Here is a 14,299-nt window from a genome sequence, read left to right as displayed (position 1 = left end):
CTGTCACCTGAAACAAGACACAGGGGAAAATAAACTTTCTTCGTTATAACAAAGTTTCATTGTCTTTTTTTTTTCATTCTTAAGTTAAACCCCCCTTCAGTTTATCTATTTTCAACATACATATACCATTACTCCTTTTTTTAATATGCATATACCGTATAAGCATTAACTCTTTACAGGTAAGGTCATTAACTAGTCAAGTGCACAAGCAATCGACTCTAATCAAATTAATAAAAAAGTCTGGGAATTATATTTGTGAACTCTACACAGTGTTAAGTATTTGAAAATTGTTGTTTTTTTCAGGAAAATTCGCTTTTTGGCCAAAACGCCAGCAAAACTGTCATATATTATCCCTTTATTATCCCTTTTAAAAAGGTCTATTCTTGCTCATTTTAAAAAGTAACATGCTTTGGTGGAGTAAATGCAAAAACTGTCAAATATTATCCCTTTAAAAAAGTCCATTCTTTGCTCCTTTTTGAAAGTAACATACCTTGGTGGAGTTAATGAATAAAGTTGTAATATACAGGTACCTACTGTACTGTATAACTGAACTAAATTTTTCATAAATTTCTTAACCTAAACAGGCCCAGTAGCCAGGGGGTGTGGGGTCCCTTTTTGCTGGGAAAATGTTCCCTCTGAGTAAAATTTCATCTAAGTACACAAAGATTGGATGGTAAGAGGTCCATTTTCTTCAGAAAAGACCTCCCCCCCCCCCCTTTTGAAACTGCTGGCTGCTGAATGACTCATCACATCATCTACAGAACCAGTCTGGCATGTGTGACAAATACAAACTGACTGATAAAATCACTTCCTGTCTACTGTAGCTAGATATGAGCTTGATGGTGTCATGGTACATGTTTATAAATGCTTAGTGAAGTAATAACAGATAATTATATGCAGTGGGTTGTGCAGATAACATCTTTAAATTATGGCATCTGAAGTATTGGAGAGAAATCACTTCAACCTAAGATCTAATAAACGGATATTAGATCTTAGCTTCAACCAATCAGATATGTCCACTGTAACCAGCAGTTAACATCATCCAATAGAGTGGATTCAAGATTTTAAACAGGGGGTTCCTAGTACAACTTTATGCATTGCTCAGTACAAAAACTGGGTGCATTGGTAATGTTAACAACAAGTTCATACAGAATTCAAATGGATATTCTTATGGTGCTCTGAGAGTTGAATTGTGAACACAATTTCAGTATTGGAAAGGACAGATCAAGCCTTGTCTTACACCTTATCCAAGTGACTTACCAGGTAGATTCTGTGACAAGACTTTTATACCACCAATTAAGTTCTTACAGCACTCAGTAAAAATGTGCACAGGAGAGAGACCTTACAAGTGTAGATTCTGTGACAAGACTTTTACTCAAAAAGGCCATTGCATTGTGCATGAAAGAATTCATACTGGAGACAAACCTTACAAGTGTAGATTCTGTGACAAAACTTTTATAGACAAAACAAATTGCACAAGGCATGAAAGAATTCACACAGGAGAGAAACCTTACAAATGCAGATTCTGTGACAAAACTTTTAAAGACAAAACTTCCTGCATAAAGCATGAAAGAATTCACACAGGAGAAGAACCTTACAAGTGTAGATTATGTGACAAAACTTTTAAAGACAAAACTTCCTGCATAAAGCATGAAAGAATTCACTCTGGAGAGAGACCTTACAAATGTAGATTCTGTGACAAATATTTTACTCAAAAAGGCAATTGCACTGTGCATGAAAGAATTCATACTGGAGACAAACCTTACAAGTGTAGATTCTGTGACAAAACATTTACAAGCAAAACAAAATGCATGTATCATGAGAGAATTCACACAGGAGAGAAACCCTACAAGTGCAGATTCTGTGACAAAACATTTACAGAAAAAAAATCTTGCATACATCATGAGAGAATTCACACAGGAGAGAGACCTTACAAGTGTAGATTCTGTGACAAAACATTTACAGACAAAACAAATTGGATACATCATGAGAGAATTCACACAGGAGAGAGACCTTACAAGTGTAGATTCTGTGATAAAACTTTTACACAAAAAAAATCTTGTAAACTTCATGAAAAAAATCACACTGGAGACAAAAATATCTGTAATTTTTTTGAGAAAACGTTCACTCCAAAAGGGAATTGCACTTACCCTGAAACAGTTTACACTTGAGACAAAACTTTTACTCAAGGTTTATGCACTGTCCATGAAACCATTCATACTGGAGAAAAGCATGATACATGTGAGTTCTGTGGGAAAAAGAGATCATAACAAAACTGGCCTGCACTAGCCCTAAAAGAATGCACACTTGTGAGACACCAGACAAATGTGGAGTAGAATTCAGTCAAGGGAATAATTGCAGAACACATGAAACAATGCACAACAAAAGGAAACATAATTCAGTTAGTAATACATGGAAATTTTGGCAATGAAAGTGGGCCCAACAATGTTCTAGATTCAGAGGGGGAGACAGAAGAAATGTGTAACGTGGAAAATAAACTGACAAACAATAATGCTATAACCCAACATATATATGAGGAAGAAAGAACAGAATACTGTCATAAAGGTGATGACATATTTACCACAGAGAATATCACCATCACTACTGACAATGATGTCTTTGAAATACTAACTGGCATAAAAAGGACCACACCAGGTGTCATCACAACAATCATAAAAAATCCTTTCTATAACTCTCAATGATAGAAACAGAAACAGAAACAGAAAACAAACTACTACCTTAAAACATTGCTATTTTTGGATAACTAAAGAACAATCATATTTTGTAATTGATACAATTTTTATTTGTTCATTGTTAATCAATAATTATTACTTTTATATTGTGTAGGTTCAGTATTCGTCAGACCATTTACTTCCATGATCAGATACATTGTCTTGATAGATTATCTATAAAAAAAAGAATTGTACTTAGTCAAATACATGATATTACGCAGGAAAATCCCTCATCTATCTTTACAGTTGAAAAACAAAAGGGAAATAAGTAAGGGTTTCATTTTCAAAGAATTCAAGTGTTTACTAGTTAAAACCCAATTTAAACCATTTCATTTTTTAATGTATCAAATGTATATATATATCCAATGACTTAGTGACAGAATAAACAGTTAAAAAAGAAACATCGTTTTGTTAACTTAAGAAAATATCAAACTCCAAATGAATATTTGATTAAACCATGACACATATTACAGACTTTAAAGGGACCATTCTCACAGAGAGTTGGATCTCCACTGCAAGTCTCACTAAATTGCTATCGGGGAGGTCGAGCGTACAAGAATGTTAATTACCCCCTCCCTGAGCTGATTCAGTAGGTGTGACAGACATTTAAGCCTCTTAAGCTGATAACAATTTAGTGTGAAAGGGAGTAAGGTCGATCCAGATGGATCGATCTAGGCATGGGAACCCAGTCTAAGAAACAGATTCAATGCCAGCTAGGCAAATGAGATGTTGGAAGAGTTTAAAATCTCAAAAAAATAAAAAGAAAGAAAAATGAAAAATAAAGGAAAAACACCTGTAAATGTAATACTATATGATTTGCCAGAAAGAATTCAATGTTTTATCACTGTTCTCTGTCAGCACCATTTCAATATTTTAAGTTATCAACTGAACACTACAGTCCACCTAACACTGGCAACATTCTGTATCAGTTAACCATAAGGAATACTGATCTGTAGTCAACAAATGAATTTCTAGCATAATAATAATATGAATAATAATAATAATAAATCCACTTACCATTTTACTGTAACAAATCGAAATGTCAAAACATAGACAATTTGGTAAAAAAAAAAAAAGAGGCTAACCCATTCCTGTCTTCTTACTGATTTTTATCTGTTATCTGCACAAATCTCAAAAACTTGCTTTTCTAGCTACAGAAATCTGTTGACAGAAAATTTATGTCTGATCACGGGTAATAATTGATACCATATATAAACTTAGTATTAATATAAAATTTATGAAAAATGCAAATTTAACCCATTGACAGTGGCCCCTGTATTGTGGTCAACTGATGACCCCATCACTAATGGTTAGTTTACCTGAGTGTCCCTAGTGCTGTCTTCCTGACTTGTTAACAACTGACCACTAAGTGAAGGCCTTGGGTTGCCGGACCAGGTTGGAAATAGTGCTGCGATCACTCTGTCTTCATGTAGAACTTGGACAAAAATATTATAAATATTACGTAGTTGATTGTGAAAGAGTTGACCCACTTTCCCCCTCTTACGCCTAATTAAAGTTTGAAAATGCATAATAATAATAGTGACTGATTCTTAATAGATAAATTGACTGGTTAGTGCTGAGGTAACGCATTCGGCCCCTGGTTGTGAAAGGGTTAAATGCCCCCCCCCCCCCCCCCCCCCACCTCCTCCCGCCTCGCCCTATTCCGGCTGCTTACCCTGAGCTTCAGAGATAGCTTGAAACAAACATCTACACTATGGCATACCCTTGGCGTTACCAGTTACTTGAAACGGCAAGGGTTAATTGCTATTAAGATCTGAAGTTCAGGGTGCGGCTCCTACACCTGTGTGTCAAAACTATCGTTGGCTGGTTCATCTTCTGCCGGGAGTCGACCAGTTAACGTGGTCAACAAATTTTTAGGGAGACACTGATGGCATAGAGATGTATTATATTGTCTGAAAGTGCTACAAGGTGAAACTGGAAAAGTGGGATATTTTTACACTTGTCTAACAGATTGTAAAAGCCTCTGATTATAGCAGCTCCACGCTTTCTGTATATTTTGCTGTTGAACTGATACTTTTCTCACCCGTCCACCTCTCCCGAAAATGTTCCACTCCAGAAAAAATCAATAATGCTATGGGAGAATTGTACAGGCAATTGACCTACATTCTCCACCGCAGTTATTGGCGCTAGTTTAACAATGTTATGACTTGGACGCGATAACGGATTCAGATTCTTTATTGACAAACACCTTCACATAAAGGTACAATCAATTACAATACGATACTAGTGGCTAGAACATAGAACAGACAAATAAATAGATAAATAAATATATATATATACACATATAGATTAGCAATTGTTGAAATCAGTGACTGTACACATGTATACGAATGTCGCATTCCATAATCAATTTACCAGGTTTGATCTACACGCCCAGTCTCTGCTGACAGCGCATAACGGGTCTCACACTGGTACTATGATCTGGTTTGGACATGCGCAGAAAGACTTACTCTCTTCTCCATGCATTTCTGTACGAATATGAGGAGGGGCGTAATCACATCCATTTCTTTTGTATTCATGATGTGTATAAACATAACGTGATTCACGCCTGTGATATGAAGGTTTATAATTTATATAAATGAATTAATAAACAGGGTGTGTCGATCAAATAATTGGAAAGTTGTGAGGGTAAAGGGACATCGTTGTTTACAAAAGTAATAAAAACTGTACATGACTCAAAAACAGAAAAAAATGCATTTTTCTCTTATATGCAAATTAGATTGCCTGTAGTAATATAAGGTTGTCCGGAAGTGATGTTCACATCAGAGATTTCAAATAGCGGCAATCTTGATCACCAAAGCTATCTTAATTTCTATTATTTGATAAAAATAATATAGATTTGAAGCTAGCAAAAGTAATTTCCCCAAAGAAAAATAACAATTTTCTTCTCATTATAAATCATTTCTCGACCCGCCCTTCGGAAGAATTTTGTAACAGCTAGAAGGCTGAGAAGGGCTTCTTGACGAGAGCCCCGGTGTACGCCCCCCCCCCCTCCCCTCGAGAGGTACTGTAAAGATCACTTTTATTAATATGTTCCAGCGAATAGGAAAAACTGATCATGATTGTTTTAAAGATATAAATAACTCATATTCCAATGCTTTTTTTTTTTTTTTTCATTTTGTCTGTGGCTCTGCTGATTTTTTGAGAGAGAGAGAGAGAGAGAGAGAATCTGTCTAACGTTAGATCCGAGGATGTGGTATTTAACTGCTATGAAATTTCCATAACTTTCATGTCCATATTGAATGATCAATTCGGCAATAAGATTTAGATAACAAGATAATGTGATTAATAAAGAAATTGAGAAAAATGAAAAAATCAAATTCAAGAAAGATTGCATTTCTATTTTCCACAAAATCCAAATGCAATAATTTACCAGTTGACTTTATTTTGGTTTTTCAACTGAAAACGTACTCATTTTTCCCGTTTCTAAAAATTAAATGTGTCACTGATACCTTATTATTATTATTTTTATTTTTTATTTTATTTTTTTACTGCATATAGAGACATAACAGTTACCTGTGTCCAGTCTCGTGAAAATTAACCTCCCATTAATACATGGAATAGATAAGCGTGTCGATCCTGGTGAAACTCAAATGAAAAGCGAACGCGGTAAAAATTCAGTCATGGTTGTCGTGAGGCACAACCTACAACCAGTCTTATTCAAAATACAGTAGAATCTACCCCGACAAAGAGAGAAGACACTCAACGTGTCACCTTAAAACAAAGCTGTTTTATAGTTGACGTGGTTATAAACATTGGATATAAAATAGTAGAGGAAGGCAATTTTATTCTCATATGTAGTGCACAGTGACGGTAAAAAGTCTTGGATTTGTTTCATTTTGCTTGTTATAATGTTTTAATTGATTTTATTATCTTTTTGTCACATACTCATGTACGCATAAGGGAAAACCAGCCCCTCTTGAGATTTCACATAGAATTTTTTCTTTTATCCTCTTTTTTTTTGGGGGGGGGGGGGAGAAAAAACATGTGAAACAAAACGTAAAAGTGAGAGGCACGCTATCTCCCTTAAATCTGACATTGAATAAGTGGCCAAATCATGATTTGTGGATTATATTTGGTGTTACGTTTTGGCGTATGACACAAATAGAAAAAATGCACCGTGTCTTGCGCATTGGTAGTTCACCTTGCAAGTAATACTACATGCATATATGTTAGATATTTATTAACAACTTAAGTTTACATTTGTATAGAAGGATTTTGTACTCAGAACCGAAGATGAGGAACAAAAAACACCAAGAGAAGTGCATTAAAATGCCTTTATCGGCATTTCAAGAAAAACAAAATGTTAAAATGCGTTTGTTTTAGCCTAAAATCAAAAGCGGTCATCGACTTGTCACACCTAGCACATTATCATCAATTCTGTGGTAGACGTCACAATCATGTTGAGACAGAACAGACGCCAGAATATCACCCTGTATAATAATGATTATTTCTTATTTATTGATAAGATATTGATAACCCAGTGGGTTGAAGTTCTAGATAAAATATTAAGAGCACTACAATAATGATAGGATACATTTTAATGAATCTAAGGTTTCATTCCATTTCGTTCTACGTAGATCAACAGTTTAACAGATTAACACACCTCCTCTTGTTTCTAACTTTCTTGTATAATCACCACCTTTTCTGTATTCTACTAAACGCCAGGCGGAGGCGTAACAATTTGAATTATCAGTTCCCGAAGAAAAAAATATTCGATACGAATGGAATTTCATTTCTTTTATTACATAAAATGTGTTATTCGAGTGCTGTATGTGAAATGATCTTGTGATGTATGATATATGTTGAAATCTTGTATATGTCAATATTGACAGCATGAAATGACAGGAGGATATTGGGGAGGTAGAATAAAACTGTTATAACTTGTGCATGACAGTACAGACGGGCGTTATGATAACTGGTTGTATGATGCAAAGTGAAAAAAGTCAATTTGAATAAAATGCTTCGGTAAAATATAGGCATAGCGTATCTTCACGGCGTATGTGCTGACGTTTTAAATTATTGCACAGATTTTCCTGAGATAAGTGGTATTTTTCTCCAACTAATCAACCCTTCTTTCCTACCACTGGCTAAAATTCTGTAAAAGTCTTGGATAATTTAACAAATGCCTTTGTTATCATAACCAGGTTCCACACACGCACGCACGCACATAGACATATATTCCGGCGAAAGTTTATTTGTCATTGTGAAGATAAATGAAGACTACAATATCGTACATTCAGATATGATCACATAATTTAAAAGTTTATTAATTTGTAGTCTGCTGATTCCAGAAGATGGCGCCATAGTACGGTCAGGTTGGTCACATATACTAAACTCTGTTCAGATAAAAATGCACTTGACTATAACCAGTGACGTAAATAATGTTTCATTGTGGGGGTGTCAGGGTATAGGTTTAATCTTATCAATGGCGTATTTTGAAATATATCAAACACAAATGCGTCCTATGCATTTTTATTGCAGTAAATTGTACATGATGGTTCACCTATTAGATAATGATGATAATTGATTAAATAATGCGCCCAAAATATCCTGCCTCCTCCCCCAGGAATCATATGTAACCAACACTCCAGAAAGAGATGTCACGTCTTCATCAGTTCTGAGTGACCAGGGAGTGGATGCGTGGCGGTCCAGATACTAAGTATACGAATATGTCAGTTTAAACCGATTTAGTACAACGTTGTAAGATATTAATGTTGGGTATTTGATGATAACTTGTTTATGATTCAATTTTGATGCCTGAACTTTTAATACTGGTTTTGAAAATACATCAGTATTTTCCCCATTTTGCTTCCTCCATTAAAATGAGGATACAGTTGCACTTCATGTTAAAACTTTTCTGTTGGTGGATGTAGTCAGCTATAGGAGAGATTGTAAAGGAAGGAAAATAAGTAGTTATTGTACTTGCTAGCAAATATCTTTAAGAAAATTTATTATTTTATCCAGTTAAACTTTATGACAAATTGACAATATTCATTGAATGTCTTGTGAGCTGTTATTAAAAATGTGTTCTTTTTTTCCAGTAAAAATTAATTGGAAATTTTACATTGAATAATAAATTCTCAATTTTTAATTACTTGTTATCAGTACTTTGAGCTCAGCATATAAAATAATTTCACTTTTGACATTCATGGAATTTTATATTAATCCAAAGGAATATAGTGCGCATTAGACTTTAGCTAGAATCCTGAAAATTTGACCAATTTCCCTTCATCACCAAAGCACAGTCTTATCCAACACCATTGACAAAAGTGCGATGTACAAGTTTTTTAAAGTCTGCTTGTTATATGCTACACTCCATTACGTTTTAAACATGCTTTCGAGTTGTAAATTTCAACTTTTCTCGTCGTGAGCGAAATTGACCATTCTCTATTTTCATTATTAGAGAGACTTGCTTGGAGCTTAAAATGAGTTTAAGGATCGTATTGTTGTGAACTGCTTTTGGACACCATGCACTTTATTTATTGTAAAAAATTTTAGGAAAACTTAATGACTTTGTGGATCGAATTGCTGTGAACTGTTTTTGGATATCGGATACCTTGGTGATTTATTGATGAAATTTATAGGGAATCAAATGTTTGCTTTTTACGGGACCAGCGCTCACTATGTGCCTTTAAAGTTGTCTTTAATTTAAATGCTCAGATAAGAGATTAGAATACTTGATTTCATAAATTTGTGCTTGTTAATGTTCTGTCTTCTGTCCAGACTCGTGGTTTGTACACTATGATCTTTGTAAAAATGCAACTGGGACGGTGATGTTTTTTAAACAAATCTAGATTTCGTGTAAAGTTTAAAGAATTATTGATACTATTTTTTAAAATCTGCTCAATTTTGAAAAAAAAAACAATAACTTTTATAAGATGGATCAGCAGGTGAAAAAATGTTTACTCTCTACATGTGTTATGTGAGGTTCATTCATGTTCGGTTTACAGCACAACACAGCACGAGAGTTGTAGAATTGCTCATAATTGTACGTATTTAGTTATTGAAATGATTCAATGAGAAACAGAAAAAAGAACGTCGGATCCGGAACATTTAAATGTGGTTAAATTGTGAAATTCTAGGTAATTTGTAGCATTATGTGTACTTGATAATGTTAGTCCAGAGTGGGTTTCCTTCTCGATTTTTCTGATGTTAAAGGTGGGATGGATACCAGATCCGGCGTTGTTTTTTTAAGGAAAAAGTTTTATTCTGAAATATTCTCTTTAATATTAATGAGGTCAAACACGGGTAGTTTAGTTGATAATTTTATTTTGTCAAATCAAATAGATTGAATTTGTTACATTTTTGTGTGAGTTCTAATGCAGATAGCAATAACTTTGTGTATATCTTTATATTCCAACTTCAAAACTTATGATTTTTCAGAAATGTAGTCTCACAAATCAATGTTTTAAGATGGTTCAATATGCATGCATATATGAAATGGAATTTTGTGTTGGTCTTAATAAAGAAATACCAAAATAATTCAGCGCGTTGTAGTATTTTCATGTTCATTGGTACCCACGGGTTGGGTTCACTTTCCTGCTCGCGTACTTGGATACCACTGAGTATTTTCCCCAAGGACTTTAAAAAATTTCCTTTGGTTACTATAAGAAGAAAGTCTACATGGGGAGGGTGGGTGGGAACAGTTAGAGGAGTAGGTAACGCGCTTGCCTCTCAGACAGAAGGTTACAGGTTCGATTCCTGGCGGTGCTGGGTCCCAGCAAATTATCTTTTGCAAAAATAAACCAAAATAAACAATTTCAACTACTACAAAACAGTGCTACGAACACAGAATAGCAAGGAGTCGATAGTTCTGTAGTTAAGAAAAATAACTTCTGTTTTGTTCATAAAACAATATAGCACATTTATTATTGCACAAATTAATACAAAAAGTAACAGCATTGTTTTCAAAAATATTACAAAACTTGGAATATCATTTGCTTCTACATTAATGGCAATTTCATAAAACGTACTATGACATGTAAATTAAAGTCATAATAACTCTTCGTTTTGGCCAAAAATTGGATTTTCCTGGAAAAAACGGCAATTTTCCCGTACTTACCAATGGTCAACGACCCCATTCCTGCATTCAAAGTTAATCCAGGGTTTTTTTCCTAAACGTACGGTTTTTTGTTAAAATCTCTTAAGAGATTTTAACTGACGGAGCTCTCTCTGACATTGCAAAGTCACTGGTGACCTACTTAAAACCGCGGGAAAAGCAGACAACAACAACACTATATAAGATTCATGAAATATATTCGTCTTTTTGTTAAAAATGCATTTATATCCACAATGTGTGCCATTCTGGGCTTTACGTTATCCGACGCACTGTACAAAAACTCGCAACTTACGTCTGCGTCCGCATTAATGTGTTTGGCGCCATGTTATTTTGGTCTCGAATGAACGCGAGAATCCGCGTGACACCATTACGTCATTAGCAACGAATGCCTTGATGACTGGGAAAAATGGCATCGTAAGCCCCATTGACAAGCACAGATTTTAGTTTTACTCCAATAACGGCCGTTTTAGTGGTAAAATACGATAGAATATATTTCCATGCGTTGTTTAAAATGTATTTCATGCGGAATTTTGAATCTCAAAGGAAGAGTTATTATTGCTTTAAGCTTTTACATACAAAAATGGTTCTGTAGCTAACTAGTGTACAACACGGCGAGATTCTATGCATATTGGAAAACTTTTACTAGACCGACGTAGCCTTAATTTACAAAGGAGTTCAGGAATACTATGATAGACATAATACCAACAAGAAGGTAGAATTTATAGGTTTTTGTCAAAATTTACAGGCAAACTGGAAAATTAACCAAAAGATTACAAAAAAATAATAATAACGTCTGTCTAAATTCACTGGTGTGATCGATATAGAAAATTCAATATGCATATAACCTCATCCTATCCCGACGCATGTACCCACATGCAAGCACTATGTCGTCTTGCTGATACTCGCACATAAAACAAAAATTGGTGTTCAAATATAATCAAATTATGTAAGATTCCTGGTTGTTTAGTTCATCGATAAATATTGTCATGTCCAAAATCAACGTATTTTCTTAATTCCTAAAATATGTACTTCATGGCACAACTTTGAGCGAAAACTGAAATTTATACAGCATGCGAATCAGAAACGTCACATGACATGACCAACTAAAAAGCTTATTTCAACCATAGCCATTTCTATGGGCGGCCAAAAGGGCAAAAAATCCTGTCGTCGATTTAGTTATGTTTCGTCGATTCACTGCATTCCCATCGATTCAGTTTCAAGTTTAAACGATCCTGTCATAAATTCAACATCTAGGGCCTACTTTCGTCAATTCAACTGTCAAACATTTCTCATCTACGGTGTATTAAAACCAATGCTGTCACTATTTTCGTCGATCGTGTAACTATTCTCGTCGATCGTCTAATCTCGTCGATCGTCCAACTAATCTCGTCGATCGTGTAACTATTCTCATCGATCGTCTAATCTCGTCGATCGTGTAACTATTCTCATCGATCGTCTATTCTCGTCGATCGTCTCATCGATCGATCGCCAGAGGGCGCTGCGGTAGCACATTGGCCTTTCACATGACTATCAAAATGGCAGACAACAAAATGATTGCTAGTGAAATAAGAACATTTTCTCAACAATTTCAATTTTAGTTGTTAATAATTAAAAGATATTCGGTTGTAGGGACATTATTTTCTAGTTGTGCTTAACTCTGACCATGGCTGGCCGAGTTAAAAATTACCGCGTGATTGACAGACAGAAGCACGTGTTGCTACCGCAGCGCCCTCTGGCGATCGATCGATGAGACGATCGATGAGAATATATAGTTACACGATCGACGAGATTAGACGATCGACGAGAATAGTTACACGATCGACGAAAACAGTTTGACGATCGACGAGATTAGTTACACGATCGACGAAAATAGTGACAGCATTGGTTTTAATACACCATAGATGAGAAATGTTTGACAATTGAATTGACGAAAGTAGATGTTGAATTTATGACAGGATCGTTTTAACTTGAAACTGAATCGATGGGAAGGCAGTGAATCGACGAAACATAACTGAATCGACGACATGAATTTTTGCCCTTTTGGCCGCCCATACATTTCAAAGAAAACGGAAAAGAATACGTAAATATCAGTTTACTTGAAATCCACACTTACTAAGACAATGCTAATAAACTTAAGACTGGTCTCCGGTATTAAGTGATCTAACGACATTCGACATTATAATTCAACAGGACATGCAGGACTGACATATAAGAAGTTATTCTTGAATCACCATTTGATCTCTACCAAAGAATAAACTACAAAAATACAAAGTACAATGCCAACCTTTAACAGAGCGCTGATCTAAACACTTTTGGATATTTTTAAAAGATAAATAACTGCTAGCCAAAATCTAAGTAAATTTACGAAAAATATTTCCTTAGTTTTTCATCTCTTGCTATAAATTTCTCTTTAAACTGCATCACATTCTATTTTGGGAGTATTGGCAGAAATTGACAGTCTTAAAAAAAACTTCATCAAGTACTCATTATTCTAAAAAATCGGCTTTAAGTGACAGCTAAAATGGTTGATTTGACTTTGTCAAGAATTTGTCGAAAATTCAGAATGTGAAAGTTTCTGATAAATGTCAGTCCTATATAGACCCCTTAATGTAGAAAATATTCCGAAATAAAATATCTTCTGTAATACAACGATTTTCCTTTGTAACCTACCACCCGTGCAATAACAAATGCACATTAATTTCGGGAAAATTTCAACTCCTTGGTTTCGTTTCTAAAACCAGGGTGACTTTTGACCCCTCCCCTCATTGAAACACGAAGTTTATATTATATGCGTCACAATCGCATATTCAAACTTAAGAAAGTTCGTTTCAATGTGTGTGGACAGTTCTGCAATACTAATGACACATTCTGCCAATTTGATTATGCTGCAATTTCTGAAGCATAATTATTCAAATTACAGCGATTTATTGATTTTTGGTGGATGCACATCTCGCTGTTTTTTTTTTCTTCCAAAGAACAACTGAACGCACACTGCAACTTCCTGACACTTTCTAAAGCATTAGACCGAGTTCACAACCAGTTGAACCACCGTCTATCTAGTCCGTGGATCAAATATGGCGCGTACTTGACAATATAACTTGACGACTTGACAATATAACAATATAACAATAACTTCCAAAGACTTCCATAAATGCATTTTACACGGTTGGAATGTTTTCTTTCTTTCCAAAACTAAACATCACCAAAATAAATACTAGAATTCAATTTTAAATAAATAATTGTTCACGGAGAACTGCCAAATTGCAGATTTGTCCTCACAAATATGTTACCATCAGAAAGAAAACCGGTCGTCCTACATGTGCATTGTTGTTTATGTTGCAACACCTACACGGAAATAAACCACTACTACATGCATGTGTAGCAAAGTACTCATCCCGAACACTACTTGGTGATAGTTTGAAAATAACTACAGCCGAATCACAACCCAAAGTAAACATTACACTTCATATTAAGTTTCAACCCT

At 34.9% G+C, this 14,299-nt stretch overlaps 1 protein-coding gene and 2 long non-coding RNA genes across 7 annotated transcripts in view; all 3 read right to left on the bottom strand.

Moving 5' to 3' along the window:
- The window catches only part of LOC106169132 (uncharacterized), a 137,082-nt gene extending 132,495 nt beyond the window's left edge, over positions 1–4,587 (bottom strand). For 4 of the 5 annotated variants that reach the window (XR_015334692.1, XR_015334690.1, XR_015334691.1 and 1 more), the window contains exons 1-2: positions 4,408–4,587; positions 4,052–4,167 (exon numbers count right to left, since the gene is read on the bottom strand). This is a non-coding gene — a long non-coding RNA (uncharacterized LOC106169132). The remainder of the gene's footprint in view (positions 1–4,051; positions 4,168–4,407) is intronic. The other variant, XR_015334689.1, reaches the window with a different exon arrangement.
- LOC106179362 (uncharacterized) overlaps positions 1–14,299 on the bottom strand; it is a 118,831-nt gene that overhangs the window by 31,665 nt on the left and 72,867 nt on the right. The gene's annotated exons all lie outside the window — the stretch shown is intronic.
- Positions 1–14,299, bottom strand: part of LOC147761839 (uncharacterized) — a 182,271-nt gene that overhangs the window by 103,404 nt on the left and 64,568 nt on the right. The window lies entirely within an intron of this gene.

This window comes from Lingula anatina, chromosome 5 (genome assembly GCF_051362555.1).
Source record: "Lingula anatina isolate TDL-2025a chromosome 5, LinAna3.0, whole genome shotgun sequence".
Taxonomy (NCBI): domain Eukaryota; kingdom Metazoa; phylum Brachiopoda; class Lingulata; order Lingulida; family Lingulidae; genus Lingula; species Lingula anatina.
This window is presented reverse-complemented; position numbering and strand designations above follow the sequence as displayed.